The sequence below is a fragment of the Papio anubis genome, chromosome 10 (assembly GCF_008728515.1).
Source record: "Papio anubis isolate 15944 chromosome 10, Panubis1.0, whole genome shotgun sequence".
NCBI lineage: Eukaryota > Metazoa > Chordata > Mammalia > Primates > Cercopithecidae > Papio > Papio anubis.
The window spans coordinates 8,654,484-8,671,452 of NC_044985.1; the positions used below are offsets into that span (position 1 = coordinate 8,654,484).

The 16,969-nt window shown below is 46.7% G+C and overlaps 1 pseudogene; it reads left to right on the forward strand.

The window, feature by feature from the left end:
* The first annotated feature begins 11,939 nt into the window (after positions 1-11,939).
* Positions 11,940-13,495, forward strand: LOC101025558 (annotated as a pseudogene).
* Positions 13,496-16,969: the final 3,474 nt, after the last annotated feature.

The following is a 16,969-nucleotide window of genomic DNA, read 5'->3' on the forward strand; positions in this document are numbered from 1 at the left end:
GAGTTCGAGACCAGCCAGGCCAGCATGGTGAAACCCCATTCCTACTAAAAATACAAAAAATTAGCGGGGCATGGTAGCACGCGCCTGTAATCCCAGCTACTTGGGAGGCTAAGGCAGGAGAATCCCTTGAACCCAGGAGGTGGAGGTTGCAGTGAGCCAAGATCACGCCATTGCACTCCAGCCTGGGTGACAGGGTGAGACTCCGTCTCTAAAAATAAAAAAAGGACTCAGGCATAACATGAAGTATGCAATAATAATTAACATTTATTACATGTTTGCATATGTAAAGTACTATTGTAAACATTTAAAATATGTTAACATATTTCCTGAGAACAACTCTATGTAATCCATATTTACTATTCCCATCTGAAAGATGAGTAAACTGAAGCCCAGGGAGCTTAAGTAGCTTGCCCACAGATTGTATATGGTGACCCAGCTGAACTGACTCAAGCCCTTAAAGTTTACTTTCAGTGGGATTAGCATAAATGCTAGATTATTCGTGGCCATAGAAAGGAAAAGGGCATAGTGTCGCCCAGGGTGCAGTGGCTCATGCCTGTAATCCCAGCAGTTTGGGAGGCTGAGATGAGATGGAAGGATTGAGTGAGGCCGGGAGTTTGAGACACCAGTGAGCACTGGAGGGCACCACTGCACTCCAATCTGGGTAAGAAAGCAAGACCCCCTCTCTTAAACAGGGAGAAGTAAAAAGCTTGCATTGACAAGACCTAGTGACTTTCCTTTGTTGTTGTTGTTTTTTGTTTTTTGGGGTTTTTTTTTTTTGAGACAGTCTCGCTGCGATGCCCAGGCTGGAGTGCAATAGTGCGATCTCAGCTTACTGCAACCCCCGCCTCCCAGGTTCAAGGGATTCTCCTGCCTCAGCCTCCCGAGTAGCTGGGATTACAGGCACCCGCCCCCACACTTGGCTAACTTTTGTATTTTTAGTAGAGATGGGGTTTCACCATATTGGCCAGGCTGGTTTCAAACTCATGACCTCAAGTGATCCACCCATCTCAGCCTCCCGAAGTACTGGGATTACAGGCATGAGCCACCGTGCCTGGCCGACTTTCCTTTTTTGCTGTTTTTCTTCTCCAAGTTATTGGTAGAGGGACCTAGTGACTTCATGAATTGGGGGCAGAAATGGGGCACTGGGGCACACATGGAAGGAAGAAGGCCAACAAGATTTCTATTCGTAAATGCTCAGCCTTGAAATAACTGAGAGCAATATAACGCTAGGTGGCAATAGATCCCAGACACTTGAAATTTACAGTCAACCTGGCACGGTGGCATGAGCTTGAAGTCCCAGCTTCTGAGAAGGCTGAAGCAGGCAGAGAAAATCTACAGTTAACTCATTGCACTTAAAGAGATTGGCAAAAATCCAAAATTATTAAAGGGGTTTAGACCCTAGTGTTTTTGTTTTGTTTTGTTTTTTGGTTTTTTTTTTTTTTTTGAGACAGGGTCTCACTCTGTTGCCCAGGCTGGAGTGCAGTGGCACAATCTCAGCTCACTGCAACCTCTGTCTCCCGGGCTCAAGCAATTCCCCTACCTCAGCCTCCCGAGTAGCTGGGATTATAGGTGCCTGCCACCATGCCCAGCTAATTTTTGCATTTTTAGTAGAGATAGGGCTTCACCACATTGGCCAGGCTGGTCTTGAACTCCTGACCTCAGGTGATCCACCCGCCTCCGCCTCCCAAAGTAGTGGGATTACAGGCGTGAGCCACCGCGCCCAACTGGAGTCTCACTCTTTTACCCAGGCTGGAGTGTACTGGCGCAATCTCGGTTCACTGCATTTCTGCCTCCCAGGTTCAAGCAATTCTGCTGCCTCAGCCTCCTAAGTAGCTGGGATTACAGGCACCCGCCACGACACCCGGCTATTTTTTGTATTTTTAGTAGAGACAGGGTTTCATTGGGTTGGCCAGGCTGGTCTTGAACTCCTGACCTAAGGTGATCCACCCGCCTCGGCCTCCCAAAGTGCTGGGATTATAGGCATGAGCACTGCGCCCGGCCTCAGCACACCAACTTCTACACTACAACAGGACAGAAACTACCACTATCAAATGCCTCTGAAGCAATTTGGTGCTTAGGAAACAGTCTTTCCAATAATTGACAGTTGGTGAAAATATATTTGCCAAATGGGTTTGGATCACCAGCAATACAACATTCCGATGACATGAAGCATGAAAATATTTACCTTATGAATTTGTGTATAAAGAAATATAACTTTGATTAATTTTACAATTTTATGGGCAAATTATTTATTTATTTATTTATTTATTTTATTTTATTTTTTTTTTTTTGAGACAGAGTCTTGCTCTGTCGCCCAGGCTGGAGTGCAGTGGCCGGATCTCAGCTCACTGCAAGCTCCACCTCCCGGGTTCACGCCATTCTCCTGCCTCAGCCTCCCGAGTAGCTGGGACTACAGGCGCCGCCACCTCACCCGGCTAGTTTTTTGTATTTTTTTTTAGTAGAGACGGGGTTTCACTGTGTTAGCCAGGATGGTCTTGATCTCCTGACCTCGTGATCCGCCCGTCTCGGCCTCCCAAAGTGCTGGGATTACAGGCTTGAGCCACCGCGCCCAGCCTATTTATTTATTTATTTATTTTTTAAATAGAGATGGAGTCTTTAATCTCCCAACTTCTGGCCTCAAGCAGTCCTCCCACCTTGACCTCCCAGAATGCTGGGATTATAGGCGTGAGCCACTTTGCATGGCCAAAGCAGTTTTGGTTTGGTTTGCATCGGTTTTTAAAGACAGGATCTCACTGTGTTGCCCAGGCTAGAGCACAGTAGCATGATCATAGCTCACTGCAGCCTCGAATTCCTGGCCTAAGGTGATCCTTCCACCTTGATCTCCTTAGTAGGTGAAACTACAGGAACTTGCATGAGGCCCGACTAATTTTTTTTTTCTTCTTAAGACAGAGTTTTGCTCTTGTTGCCCAGGCTGGAGTACAATGGCGTGGTCTCGGCTCACTGCAACCTCCACCTCCCAGGTTCAAGTGATTCTAGTGCCTCAGCCTCCCCAAGTAGATGGGATTACAGACATGTGCCACCATGCCCGGCTGTTTTTTTGTATTTTTAGTAGAAACAGGGTTTCACCATGTTGACCAGGCTGGTCTCGAACTCCTGACCTCAAGTGATCTGCCTGCCTTCGAAAGTACTGGGATTGTAGGCATAAGCCACCAAGCCCAGCCGTTGGTTTTTTTGTTTTTGTTTTTGTTTTAGAAATGGGTCCTCAGTATGTTGCCCAGGCTGGTCTGTCATTCCTAGCCTCAAGTGATCCTCCTGCCTCCGTGTCCCAAATTGCTAGGATTAGAGGCATGAGCTACTGCCCGTGGCCAGCAAATAATTATATATAATTATATACAGTGTATATAATTCTCAGGTATATATTAAAATGATGGCTCTATTTAAAAAGAAAATTTCAGCTGGGCGCAGTGGCTCACGCCTGTAATCCCAACACTTTGGGAGGCCGAGACGGGCGGATCACTTGAGGTCAGGAGTTCAAGACCATCCTGGCCAATGTGGTGAAACCCAGTCTCTACTAAAAATACAAAAATTAGCTAGGTGTGGTGGCAGATGCCTGTAATCCCAGCCGGGAGACTGAGGCAGGAGAATCACTTGAACCTGGGAGTTGGAGATTGTGGTGAGCTGAGATTGCACCATTGTACTCCAAACTGGCGACAGAGCAAGACTCCGTCAAATAAATAAATAAATAAATAAATAAATAAATAAATAAATAAATAATTTTACACAAGAGAAGGTTGCTTTAGTATCACAATCACTGTAAACACAATCTGTAGCCCACGGTGTTCAGAGTTTGTTTCCTGTTTTCCAGTCACTGGGCTATTTTGGTTTTATTTCTTATTCATGAGGCCTGAAGTATAAATGCGAAGTAAACACTGGACTTAGAATTTGGAGCATTTTTCTACTTCAGCTAGTAAACCTCAACATTTTGGAAATATTTTTCAAGTTATATGTAAGTGATTTGTTTCTGTCCTTTTTTCTCTCCAAAACAAAGAAAAACAAAATAATAAAACTCTTTGGCTAGCTAGGGTTTACCTGAGGTCAGGAGTTAATGTCCCATCCCATCGATCCAATTAGGGAATGTTTCACATACCTATCTACAAATCCATCCTGTTCCAGTAACTAATCTGTTTCATAATTAAGTAGCTTACCAATTATTGCAGTGGCCTGCTCTGCTTCAATTTGTATTAACAAAAAGAAAATGAACTTGTAGCAGTATCGCAGACATTACTTTTCTCTACTGATAGGGACCAATTTTGGAATCTCCCCTGTTAGAAATAAATGCTGTCAACCCTACAAAGTCCAGGAAAAGAAATTCAGACATTTGATACTTGCCAAACATAGTTCCTACAGCAAATGTGCCATGAGTAACGCTGTTGTTCTCTGCAGCGCCATTCACAGGTTCTGTGATCTGGTTATTCAAAAGAGGAGTTTGTTGGTTTGGGGGAAAGTAGGACTTTTGCAAGAGAAACCAGGGGAAATATCTTAATTATCTGTCCCCAAGGAGAAACTGTTGAGATGTTTTTGGCAGTGATGCAGGATACTCATTGGCAGTTTTTTGTACTGTGTTAATTTTTCTTCTATTTCTCCTTTAACACTTGGCTAGATGATCAATATTGTGGCTTTTCTCTCATTAACTTTATTTATTTATTTTATTATTATTATTATTTTTGAGACCAAGTTTCGCTCCTGTCGCCTGGTCTGGAGTGCAGTGGCGTGATCTCGGCTCACTGGAACTTCTGCCTCCTGGGTTCAAGCGATTCTCCTGCCTCAGCCTCCCGAGTAGCTGGGATTACAGGCATGTGCCACCACATGCGGTTAATTTTGTATTTTTAGTAGAGACGGGGTTTCTTCATGTTGTTCACACTGGTCTCGAACTCCCAACCTCAGGTGATTCGCCCGCCTCAGCCTCCCAAAGTGCTGGGATTACAGACATAAGCCACCATGCCCGGCCTTCTAATCAACTTTATAAAAAACAAAAACCACTGCCAAGGCATGCCTGGTGTAATTTTAAACACTGTACCTAGTAGTTTAGTAAATGCAAACTGTATAACTTCCCTACCTTGCAAATTTGTACTTAGCCGGCTATCTGATTTGATGTTAATGTAGAACCAGCCATAAAAAGCCATGTTATTCAGTAGGCTCCTTATTTTCTGGTGACTTTTTTTTTTTTTTTCCATTTAATTTATTATCTGAATAGGTAATACATGCAAATGGTATGAAAATTCACATGGCTTGAAAAGGTATCTCTGTCCCAGGCATTGCTCCTCCATCCCAGTCCCCTGACCAACTTGCTACTCAAGTAGACATGCCACCATCCTCCCCAGCTTCCCAGGCGGTATCCCCAGCGATGGGGACAGGGCTGGCACATCACATTCGTTTAATGAATGAACACATTCAAAACATTCGTGAGTGCCCACCATGTGTCAGGCACTGGGGATCAGCAGTGAACAAAACAAAAATTCCTGACCCCGTGAGGCTTATATTCGGCATTGCAAGACAAACAATTACCAGATAAAGAAGTAAAGAAGGTCGGGTGCGGTGGCTCACACTTACAATCCCAGCATTTTGGGAGGCCGAGGTGGGCAGATCACCTGAGGTCGGGAGTTCGAGATCAGCCTAGCCAACATGGTAAAACCCCGTCTCTACTAAAAATACAAAAAAAAATTAGCCAGGCGTAATGGTTGGGAACCTGTAATCCCAGCTACTTGGGAGGCTGAGGCAGGAGAATTGCTTGAACCCAGGAGGCAGAGGTTGTAGTGAGTAGAGATCATGCCATTGCACTCCAGCCTAGGTGACAGAGGGAGACTCCATCTCAAAAAAAAAAAAAAAAGAAAAGAAAAGAAAAAGAAAAAGTAAAGAAATACATTATGTGACACAACTGGTAAGTAGTGTGGAGAAAAATAAAACAAGAAATGGGCTTAGGGACTTCTAGAGGTGGAAGTGGGACTGCCATTTTCAGTGGATGATCACTGAAAGTCCTCATACTGAACATGACATTTGAGTGGAGACTCCCTTGAGGAAGTGAGGGAGCCATGCAGAGATCTTGGAGGAAAAGCTTTTAAGGCAGAGGGAACAGCACGTGCAAAGGCCCAGAGGCCAACCAAGCTGGGTTGTTTTATTATTTTTAGTCTTTTAGAGTTGGGGCTCACTCTGTCATCCAGGTGGGAGTCCAGTGGCATAATTGTAGCTCACCACAGCCTCGAATTCCTGGGCTCAGGCATTCCTCCCGCCTCGGCCTCTTGAGTAGCTCAGACTACAGGCATGGTTATTTTAGAAACAGCAAGGGCACCAGTGTAGCTGGAGCAGAGTTGCCAAGGGGGAAGTAGAGAAGGAAAGTAGACAGGTAAACCATTGGCTTTGGCTCTGAGCGAGTCAGGAGCATCAGTGGGTTTATGGTTTAAGGGATCAATGCTCAATACAGAAGCACTGAGAATAAACTGTAAGGACACACAGGAGGTGGATGCTATTGCAGGAATCCAGATGGGCGTCAGGGGCAGGTTGGACCTGGTGATATCAAGGAAAGTGAAAAGTGTTTACATTCTGGATAAATGTTGAAAGTAGGCCGGACGTGGTAGCTCACCCCTGTAATCCCAGCACTTTGGGAGGTGGAGGTGGATGGATCTCTTGTGCCCAGGAGTTTGAGACCAGCCTGGGCAACATAGAGGACCCCATCTTTACAAAACACAAAAAATTAGCTGGGCATGGTGGCACATGTCTGTAGTCCCAGTTACTTGGGAAGGTAAAGCGGGAGGTTAACTTGAGCCTGGGAGGTCGAAGCTGCAGTGAGCTGAGATCACGCCACTGCGCTCCAGCCTGGGTGACAGAGAGAGACTCCTCTGACTCAACAACAACAACAAAAAAGTGGCTGACAGGTGTAGCTGATGATTTTGATATGAATGTGAGAGGGAAAAAGAGGAGTCAAGTTTGACACTGAGGACTTTGACCTGAGCAACTGGAAGAAGGGAGCTACCTTGGCTGAGATGAGGAAGGCTGTGGGAAGATGTTTGAAGGAAGAGTGGAGATCAGAAGTTACACTTTAAAGATGGAAAGTTTCATGCTCCTGATAGTTATGGGGTAAGACAGAGTGTGCAGCTGAAGAGAAGCCTGTGGTTCACAGGAGAGTTCTGAGCTGGAGACATCCGTTCAGGAGACAGCCATGAGACCCAATGAGATCGTAAAGGAGCAAGGGCCCTGAAGCCCTCTCATGTCTAGAGGCCAGGACAACGGGCGGGAACCAGCAGGCGACACCGAAAAGCAGAAATAGCGAGGTGAGGAAAAAGCCAGTGCACTGTGTCCCGGAAGTCAAGTGAAGAGGGTGTTACCCAGGGGGAGAAAGTGATCCGCTGGGCCCCATGTTGCTAGACATGTTAAGATGCAGTCTGAAAATGGACAATTGGATTGAGCAATCTGGCAATGACCTTGCAATAGGAGAGCTAAGCAAGTTTCCAGCCTTGAAATTGTATAATCCTTTTAGTTTTTTGGGTTTTATTTTTATTTTTATTTTTTGAGGCTGAGTCTTGCTCCATTGCCCAGGCTGGAGTGACTCACCGCAACCTCCGTCTCTTGGGTTCAACCAATTCTCGTGCCTCAGCCTCCTGAGTAGCTGGGATTACAGGCGCTCACCACGCCCAGCTAATTTTTGTATTTGTAGTAGAGACAGGGATTTCACCATGTTGAGCAGGCTGGTCTCGAACTCCTGACCTCAATCCGCCCGCCTCAGCCTCATCAGAGGTAACATGGCACCTCCCACATCGAAGAGCGAGGGTGGGAAGCATGGAGCCCCCCAGCTGTTCTTGAAACTATGACTGCCCTCATCATTTCTGGGACATTACTTCTACCTGAGGCCACTTGATTGGAGTCAAAATTGAAACCCAAGTCAGCCTGGTTCCAAGGGCTATGTCCCTTTCTCCTTATGCATTTTTATTTCTTTTTAGAGCAAAATGTTTTCACCAGCTTCTGGAAGTTGCAAATCCATTTTCTTCATCTTTTGCTCTGCTTTAGAAAAATGTGAAACTGAATGGCTGGGTGCGGTGGCTCACGCCTGTAGTCCCAGCACTTTGGGAGGCCAAGGCAGGCAGATCAAGAGGTCAGGAGATGGAGACCATCCTGGCTAACACGGTGAAACCCCGTGTCTACTAAAAATACAAAAAAGATTAGCCGGGCGTGGTGGCGGGTGCCTGTAGTCCCAGCTACTTGGGAGGCTAAGGTAGGAGAATCGCTTGAACCCGGGAGGCTGAGGTTGCAGTGAGCCGAGATTGCGCCACTGCACTCCAGCCTGGGTGACAGAGTGAGACTCTATCTCAAAAGAAAGGAAGAAAGAGGGAAGGAGGGAGGGAGGGAGGGAGGGAAGGAAGGAAGGAAGGAAAAAAAAAAGAAAGAAAAATGTGAAACTGTACTGTAGGGTAGTTTTCTTTTTCCAAACATTTTTTGTGCTGCTTATTGGTCTGAAAAATACTCTTCTAATCAATAATTATATATCTGAGACATTCATGGACAGGTTAAGAATGAGAGGATCCCTTTGGAAGGAACAAGGCAACAAAGATCCCAGGTCCTAGAAGGTCATACTTTTGTTATGGAGCTTGCCTCAAACATCTCCTTTGATGCTTAGCATCCAAACTGGTGCAAGGTAAATGATTCCTCTTAGTTGAGTCCTTGTCCTGTCCTTAACCGTGCATCCCAGATCAGTCCTGTCCATGGTTCTTATCCTTTTTACTCACACTTAGTGGGATTGGGAGCAAGGAATGCAGATTTTTTTTTTTTTTTTTACACTCTGTTGCCCAGGCTGGAGCAGTGGCGTGATCTTGGCTCACTGCAACTTCTGCCTCCCGGGTTCAAGTGATTCTCCTGCCTCAGCCTCCTGAGTAGATGAGATTACAGGCATGTGCCACCGCCCAGCTAATTTTCGTATTTTAGTAGAGATGGTGTTTCACCATGTTGGCCAGGCTGGTCTCGAACTCCCGACCTCAGGTGATCCACCTGCCTCGGCCTCCCAAAGTGCTGGGATTACAGGCGTGAGCCACTGCACCCAGCTGGGGTACAGATTTTACATCTACCTCTACAGGCCATAGATTTGGCCACAGAAATTCACCTGTGGCATATCAGAGTATAATTGGCAGTGTTTTCTTTCTTTCTTAATGGTACATAAATTGTGGAGTGTCATATCCACAAGCATCTTGGATTTGATGAATTATGATGCTGGCCACATGCAAGCTGTCCATGGCCCTATCTATGCTGCTGTAGGTGCCCCACAGTTGCTATGCTCACCTGTATCTCTTTTAGTCCCCACTATGTCATGTTTTTCTATTAGTATTAGCTACTTATTTTCTTTTTTTTCTTTTTTTTTTTTTTTTTGAGACCGAGTCTCTCTCTGTCGCCCAGGCTGGAGTGCAGTGGCCGGATCTCAGCTCACTGCAAGCTCCGCCTCCCGGGTTTATGCCATTCTCCTGCCTCAGCCTCCCGAGTAACTGGGACTACAGGCGCCCACCACTTCACCCAGCTAGTTTTTTGTATTTTTTAGTAGAGACGGGGTTTCACCGTGTTAACCAGGATGGTCTCGATCTCCTGACCTCATGATCCACCTGCCTCTGCCTCCCAAAGTGCTGGGATTACAGGCTTGAGCCACCGCGCCTGGCCAGCTACTTATTTTCTTACTTCCCCCATTCATTCAATGAAAATCTTTCTCCAGAACTCATTTTCCTCTTTTGGAAATGGCACTCTGGAAATCAGAGGCATTGCCTTTCATTTCTTCTCTTACTGGATTCATTTTTTTGCCTCCCAGGAAATGAAATTAACTACATTCCATAAAGCCCCGGCCGCAGTGGTGGGGAAGGCAGGAGACACAAGGCAGAAGTCAGGGATGGAGATTGTCTTCCGGCCCTGTGGGAACTTGCTGGGGTGCCATGGTGTAGCCCCCTTCCCCCTCTGAGCCTAGGCACTTGTATCAGGGAGAGAAGGCCCTGAATTTGCCAGTCAAGGTCCTTCCTGCCCTAACTTCTAGAGTTCATTTGAGCCCCACAAATCCTCACTGGAAAAGAAGTTCTGATGCGACCCCCAGCCTGCCCTGGTGAGGGACAGCTCCGACACTGTGCTGACCAGGGCAGTCAGTGCCTCCTCTCTGGCAGAGTAGACAGCCACAGTCAGTGCACCTCCCACAACCACGCTGCTCCACCGCCTTGACTGATCTGTCCTTCCTATCACAGATCAGTGTCTAACATCAGAGAGCATTTCTGAGGTACAAATACTGGGAACGCAGGAAGGTGGGCACAAACTGGAAGAGTCAGAGGGACAGACCCCACTGTAATTGTTTACCGTCTGTCTCCCTCAGACTGTGTCCCGTTCAACCTTGTGCCCACCCCCACCTACTCCCCCATACTTAGCAATCAACTGCACAGAACTGCACAGAACAGGTACGCAGGAAGTGCCAAGGGAGTGAATAGTTCACATGTGGGCGTATGTAAGAGAAGTGCCCAATGAGTTCATTCATTGGAAAGGAGGAAATTATCTGATGCCACTGTGGGGGATGGGGAAGACCGAGGATTCGACATACCATGCTAGGAAGCGCCTCAGAAACACAGAGGACTGTGGCAGACATCTGCTGTTTCTGGTTCCCAGCCTCGTTGGCCTTGCGCGTTCGCCTCCCCATTTTCTTTGAATTCACCACCTCTCCCCACTCTAGTCAACCCATGCGAGTCTCCCTTTCAAATCAACCCATGTGAGTGACCCCAGCAAGAGGTCCTGCCAGTGGCAACAAGGCCCAGGCCACAGGGACAGACATGTCATAAAGTCTGAGCAAATGAGAGTCCTCCTGAGGACTCTTGCTAGAACTGTTGGGATAGGCACACTTCCCACAGTGTCTCTAAACTCGGAGGAGCAGCTGGTGGCCCTTTCATCACCACAGGGAGCTCCAGCCCAAGAATAAAGCCAGCCCCAGAGAAAGCCAAATCAAGAGATGGAAGGAGATGGTTTCCTAATGCCCTTGTCTGAGTCCCTCAATCCAGCCATGCATGACGTCCCCTAGACTTTTTAGTAAGGTGTGCTAATACTTTTCTTTCACACCCTGAAACCAGTTTGAGTTAGATTTCTGTCACAGGCAAGCAAAAACAGCCTAATACAGGCAACAGATTTTTAAAATTATTATTAATTGGCTGATTTGCTGAGCATAGTGGCACACACCTGTAGTCCCAACTATTTGGGATGTGGGAGTATTGCTTGAGTCCAGGAGTTTGAGACCAGTCTGGGCAATATAGCGAGACTCTGTTTTAAAAATAAATAAATAGGCCGGGCGCGGTGGCTCAAGCCTGTAATCCCAGCACTTTGGGAGGCCGAGACGGGCGGATCACGAGGTCAGGAGATCGAGACCATCCTGGCTAACACGGTGAAACCCCGTCTCTATTAAGAAATACAAAAAAACTAGCCGGGTGAGGTGGCGGGCGCCTGTAGTCCCAGCTACTCGGGAGGCTGAGGCCGGAGAATGGCGTGAACCCGGGAGGCGGAGCTTGCAGTGAGCTGAGATCCGGCCACTGCACTCCAGCCTGGGCGACAGAGCGAGACTCCGTCTCAAAAAAAAAAAAAAAATAAAAAAATAAAAAAAATAAATAAATAAATAAAATTTTAAAAAAAGAAAAGAAAGGAGACTGGGCGCTCTGGCTCACTCCTGTAATCCCAGCACTTTGGGAGGCTGAAGCGGTGGATTACCTAGGTCGGGAGTTCAAGACCAGCCTGACCAACATGGCGAAACCCTGTCTTTACTAAAAATACAAAATTAGCTGGGTGTGGTGGCGCGTGCCTGTAATCACAGCTATTCAGGAGGCTGAGGCAGAATTGTTTGAATCCGGGAGGTGGAGGTTGCGGTGAGCCAAGATCATGCCATTGTACTCCAGCCTGAGCAACAAGAGCAAAACACTATCTCAAAAAAAAAAAAAAAAAAAAAAAAAAACCTGGTGTGATTCCATCCTGCATGGCTGTTCTCTCGAGCAGTGGTCGTTTATCTCTGTCCACCTTCTCTCCTGCCTAAGTGCGCGCCACCACCCGATGGAAGATTCGATGGACATAGGCATGAGCCCCCTGAGGCCCCAGAACTGTCTTTTCGGTTGTGAACTAAAGGCCGACAAAGATGATCACTTTAAGGTGGATAATGATGACAGTGAGCACCAGTTATCTTTAAGAACCGTCAGTTTAGGGGCTGGTGCAAAGGATGAATTGCCCATTGTTGAAGCAGAGGCAATGAATTACGAAGGCGGTCCAATTAAAGTAACACTGGCAACTTTAAAAATGTCTGCGCAGCCATCAGTTTCCCTTGGGGGCTTTGAAATAACACCACCAGTGGTCTGAGGGTTGAAGCGTGGCTCAGGGCCAGTGCATATTAGTGGACAGCACTTAGTAGCTGTGGAGGAAGATGCAGAGTCAGAAGATGAAGAGGAGGAGGATGTGAAACTCTTAAGTATATCTGGAAAGTGGTCTGCCCCTGCAGTTTCCACAGAAAAAAGTAAAACTTGCTGCTGATGAAGATGATGATGATGATGATGATTTTGATGATGAGGAAGCTGAAGAAAAAGCGCCAGTGAAGAAATCTATACGCGATACTCCAGCCAAAAATGCACAAAAGTCAAATCAGAATGGAAAAGACTCAAAACCACCATCAACACCAAGATCAAAAGGACAAGAATCCTTCAAAAAAAAAAACAGGAAAAAAACTCATAAAACGCCGAAAGGACCTAGTTCTGTAGAAGACATTAAAGCAAAAATGGAAGCAAGTATAGAAAAAAGCGCATTGAGGCCGGGCGCGGTGGCTCAAGCCTGTAATCCCAGCACTTTGGGAGGCCGAGACGGGTGGATCACGAGGTCAGGAGATCGAGACCACCCTGGCTAACACGGTGAAACCCCGTCTCTACTAAAAAATACAAAAAACTAGCCGGGCGAGGTGGCGGGCGCCTGTAGTCCCAGCTACAAGGGAGGCTGAGGCAGGAGAATGGCGGGAACCCGGGAGGCGGAGCTTGCAGTGAGCTGAGATCCGGCCACAGCACTCCAACCTGGGCAACAGAGCGAGACTCCGTCTCAAAAAAAAAAAAAAAAAAAAAAGAAAAAAGCGCATTGAATAGTCCTTGGCACTACTGGTAAATTAAGCCCAAAGATGGGGAGAAAGGAAAAGGAGAGACAAATATAGTCCATACTGAGTGTCATCAACAATCCAGACTGAAGTCTTCTATTTTAATCTCAATCCCCTTTCCTGATTTGCCACCCATGCCTCTTCAGGCTGGAAACAATCTCACTCTTGGTTCCCTAAAGCACTTTCTTCTGACTGCTGTGATTCAGTGAACCCTGCCCTTTGCTTTCTATTACTTGTGCGTTTGCCTCACCTCTGGCCATGTTTTAAACCGCCTTTGTACCTCCTTAGCTGCTCAATACAGATTTGAATGAATAAAAAAAAGAAAAAGAAAGAAAAAAAGAAAAAGGAAAGAAAACAGAAAAAAAAAAAAAAGATAAACTGGCAGATTTGAAACAATTGTAGGTTTAAGAGGAAAGACTTATAACAAATAGCTGGGAATGATACAGTCAGAGATGGGCTCAAGAGCAGTGGTGGGGGTCGGGTGCGGTGGCTCAAGCCTGTAATCCCAGCATTTTGGGAGGCCGAGACAGGCGGATCACGAGGTCAGGAGATCGAGACCATCCTGGCTAACACGGTGAAACCCCGTCTCTACTAAAAAAAATACAAAAAACTAGCCGGGCGAGGTGGCGGGCGCTTGTAGTCCCAGCTGCTCGGGAGGCTGAGGCAGGAGAATGGCGTGAACCTGGGAGACGGAGCTTGCAGTGAGCCCAGATCGTGCCACTGCACTCCAGCCTGGGCAACAGAGCGAGACTCTGTCTCAAAAAAAAAAAAAAAAAAAAAGAAAAGAGCAGTGGTGGGAAGAGGCCTGCTGCCAGCGCCATCCCTGCTCCCACCCTGCTGATGTGGTCACAGCGAGGGGCTGCAGTGGACTCAAGAACATTCCTATCATCCTGATGAAGTCAGAAAATAGAAACCTCACTCTTTTGTCTTCCTGTTAGCAGGTGTTTGGAAGCCTTCAAACAGTTTCCAAAAGTCTCAGCAAGCTGAGAGCAGAGGCTCTGGGAAGTCCATGGGGGATGTTTAGCACCTGTTTTGCTGGTAAAATGGAAGGAAGTTCATACATACTCTTGCCACCCCCAGTGTGACCAGAGGGAAGTTTCTCCCCTCTTTACGTTGTAAATGTCTTGCATAATTTAGCCTCTCTTTTCCTGGTGAAACGTTACCCACAGCTGCCTGCTAAATGGAAAAATGGCCCACAAATCACCAGGCAGGTATGTATGTGTCAGTGAAGAATTTCCCACTAACCAGCAGGGATGTTGACCCTTCATTTTGACAACCTGGGGTTGGGAGACCATAAAAATCCCTTGTGCGGGGGGTACAGGGTTGCAATTAATTGTTCCTCACAGATGCTACATGTGTCAGGAAGTGAGGGCTTTCTCTGATGATACGATGACCTTCATTCAGCCACCAGATCCTTTAAGCAGGTAACACAAGCCCAGTGGCAGAGTTTGTCTTTATTTTTTCCTTTCAAAAGCCATGTTTTCGGAGATTAAAAATTTGTTCTGCTTGCATTGAAGTAGGCCTTAAAAACAAAACAAACCTTTTTTTTTTTTTTTTTGAGACGAAGTGTTGCTCTGTCGCCAGGCTGGAGTGCAATGGCGTGATCTCAGCTCACTGCAACCTCTGCCTCTCCGGTTTGAGCAATTCTCCCTCAGCCTCCCAAGTAGCTGGGACTATAGGCGCATGCCACCATGCCCGGCTAACTTTTGTACTTTTAGTAGAGACGGGGTTTCACCACGTTGGCCAGGCTGGTCTCGAATTCCTGACCTAGGTGATCTGCCCACGTTGGCCTCCCAAAGTGCTTGGATTGCAGGCGTGAGCCATGGCACCTGGTCCAAAACACACTTTAATGTCAGTTTATTGCACCTCAGCCTCTCAATGCACTGGGATTACAGGTGTGAGCCCACCATGACCAGCTGTTGAATGAGTTTTGACAAATACATACACTTGTGCAACTAGCCCCACAATCAAAATGTAGAATATTTCCATCACCCCAAAGTTCCCTCATGCTCCTTTGCCGTCAATCTCCTCCCACAACCCCTGGTTCCAAGCTACCACTGATCTCATTTCTGACACTATAGTTTGTCTTTTCTTTTTTTTTTTTTTTTTTTTTTTGAGACTGAGTCTGGCTCTGTCGCCCAGGCTGGAGTGCGGTGGCCGGATCTCAGCTCACTGCAAGCTCCGCCTCCCGGGTTCACGCCATTCTCCTGCCTCAGCCTCCCGAGTAGCTGGGACCACAGGTGCCCGCCACTTCGCCCGGCTAGTTTTTTGTATTTTTTAGTAGAGACGGGGTTTCACCTTGTTAGCCAGGATGGTCTCGATCTCCTGACCTCGTGATCCGCCCGTCTCGGCCTCCCAAAGTGCTGGGATTACAGGCTTGAGCCACCGCGCCCGGCCTGTCTTTTCTATAATTTCTTTTTTCTTTCTTTTTTTTTTTTTTTTTTTTGAGACGGAGTCTCGCTCTACCCCCCAGGCTGGAGTGCAGTGGCACGATCTCAGCTCACTGCAACCTCCTGGGTTCAAATGATTCTCCTGCCTCAGCCTCCCAAGGAGCTGGGACTACAGGCACCTGCCACCACGCCTGGCTGAACTTTTCTGTAATTTCATGTGAATGGAATCATACCGCATGGACTCATTCTTCTCTGTTTCACAGACCATCATCCATGCATCAGCAGTTCTTTCTATTGCTGGGTGAATGAAGCACAGTTTGTTGGTCCATTCACCAGCTGAGAGACATTTTCATTGCTTCCAGTTGTATGCTATCATTAATAAAGCACTTATAAATATTCATATACAAGGCTTTGAATGAACATATGTTTTTATTTCTCTTGGATAAATACGTACAAGCTGGGTTATATGATAAATTTATTCTAACTTTATAGGAACCTGCCAAACTATTTCCAACAGCAATGTATGGGAGTCCCAGTTGCTCTGCATCCTTGCCAATATTTTCTATAGTCAGAATTTTAAATTCTAGCCACTCTAGTGGGTGTTTAGTGATACCTCATTGTAGTTTTAATTTTGGCCCCTCATTTGACAGAGAATCGTAGGCAGAAGAGTCAGAGCTTGGACTTCGCAGCCATGGTCTTTTGAAGGCCACAGGCAGGGGAGGCAACGCCCATGCACCCAAGTCAAGACATGTGGAGCAAATCTTACCCTGTGGAGGAGAAACCCACTTGTGGATTTGTTTCAAAACTTAGTTTAGATCTTTCGAGTTTTCAAAAAGCCTGAAAGAACACAGAAGCCCAGGCTCATGGCAGCAGGATAGGGCCTGGGCCTTTGTTTCTTCCCAAGTTCCCAAGCTGTCCTGGTGGCAACCGAAGTTTGAGAACCTCAGCCTAAGAACAATCCGCCAGGCCACCTCTCCTGCACCAAACACAGCCCCTGGTTGGATGGAAGTTGATTCCTCCAGAGCGCCCTGTCTTAAGCCTCCACACTGTGCAGTTCTCTATAATTTCTTTAATCTTTTTCCAGACGGTGGGGTTGTTTTCATTATTATATGGCTTTATTTACTTTTTTTTTTTTTTTTTTGAGATGGAGTCTTGCTCTGTGGCCCAGGCTGGAGTGCAATGGCGTGATCTCTGCTCACTGCAACGTCCGCCTCCCGGGTTCAAGCAATTCCAGCCGCAGCTTCCCGAATAGCTGGGATTACAGGCACCCGGCTAATTTTTGTACTTTTAGTAGAGATGGGGTTTTGCCATGTTGGCCTGGCTGGTCTCGAACTCCTGACCTCAAGTGCCCACCTTGGCCTCCCAAAGTGCTGGGATTACAGGAGTGAGCCACCACGCCCAGCCTATTTATTTTTTAAATCAACTTTATTTAACTATAATTTACAAACAGTAAAGT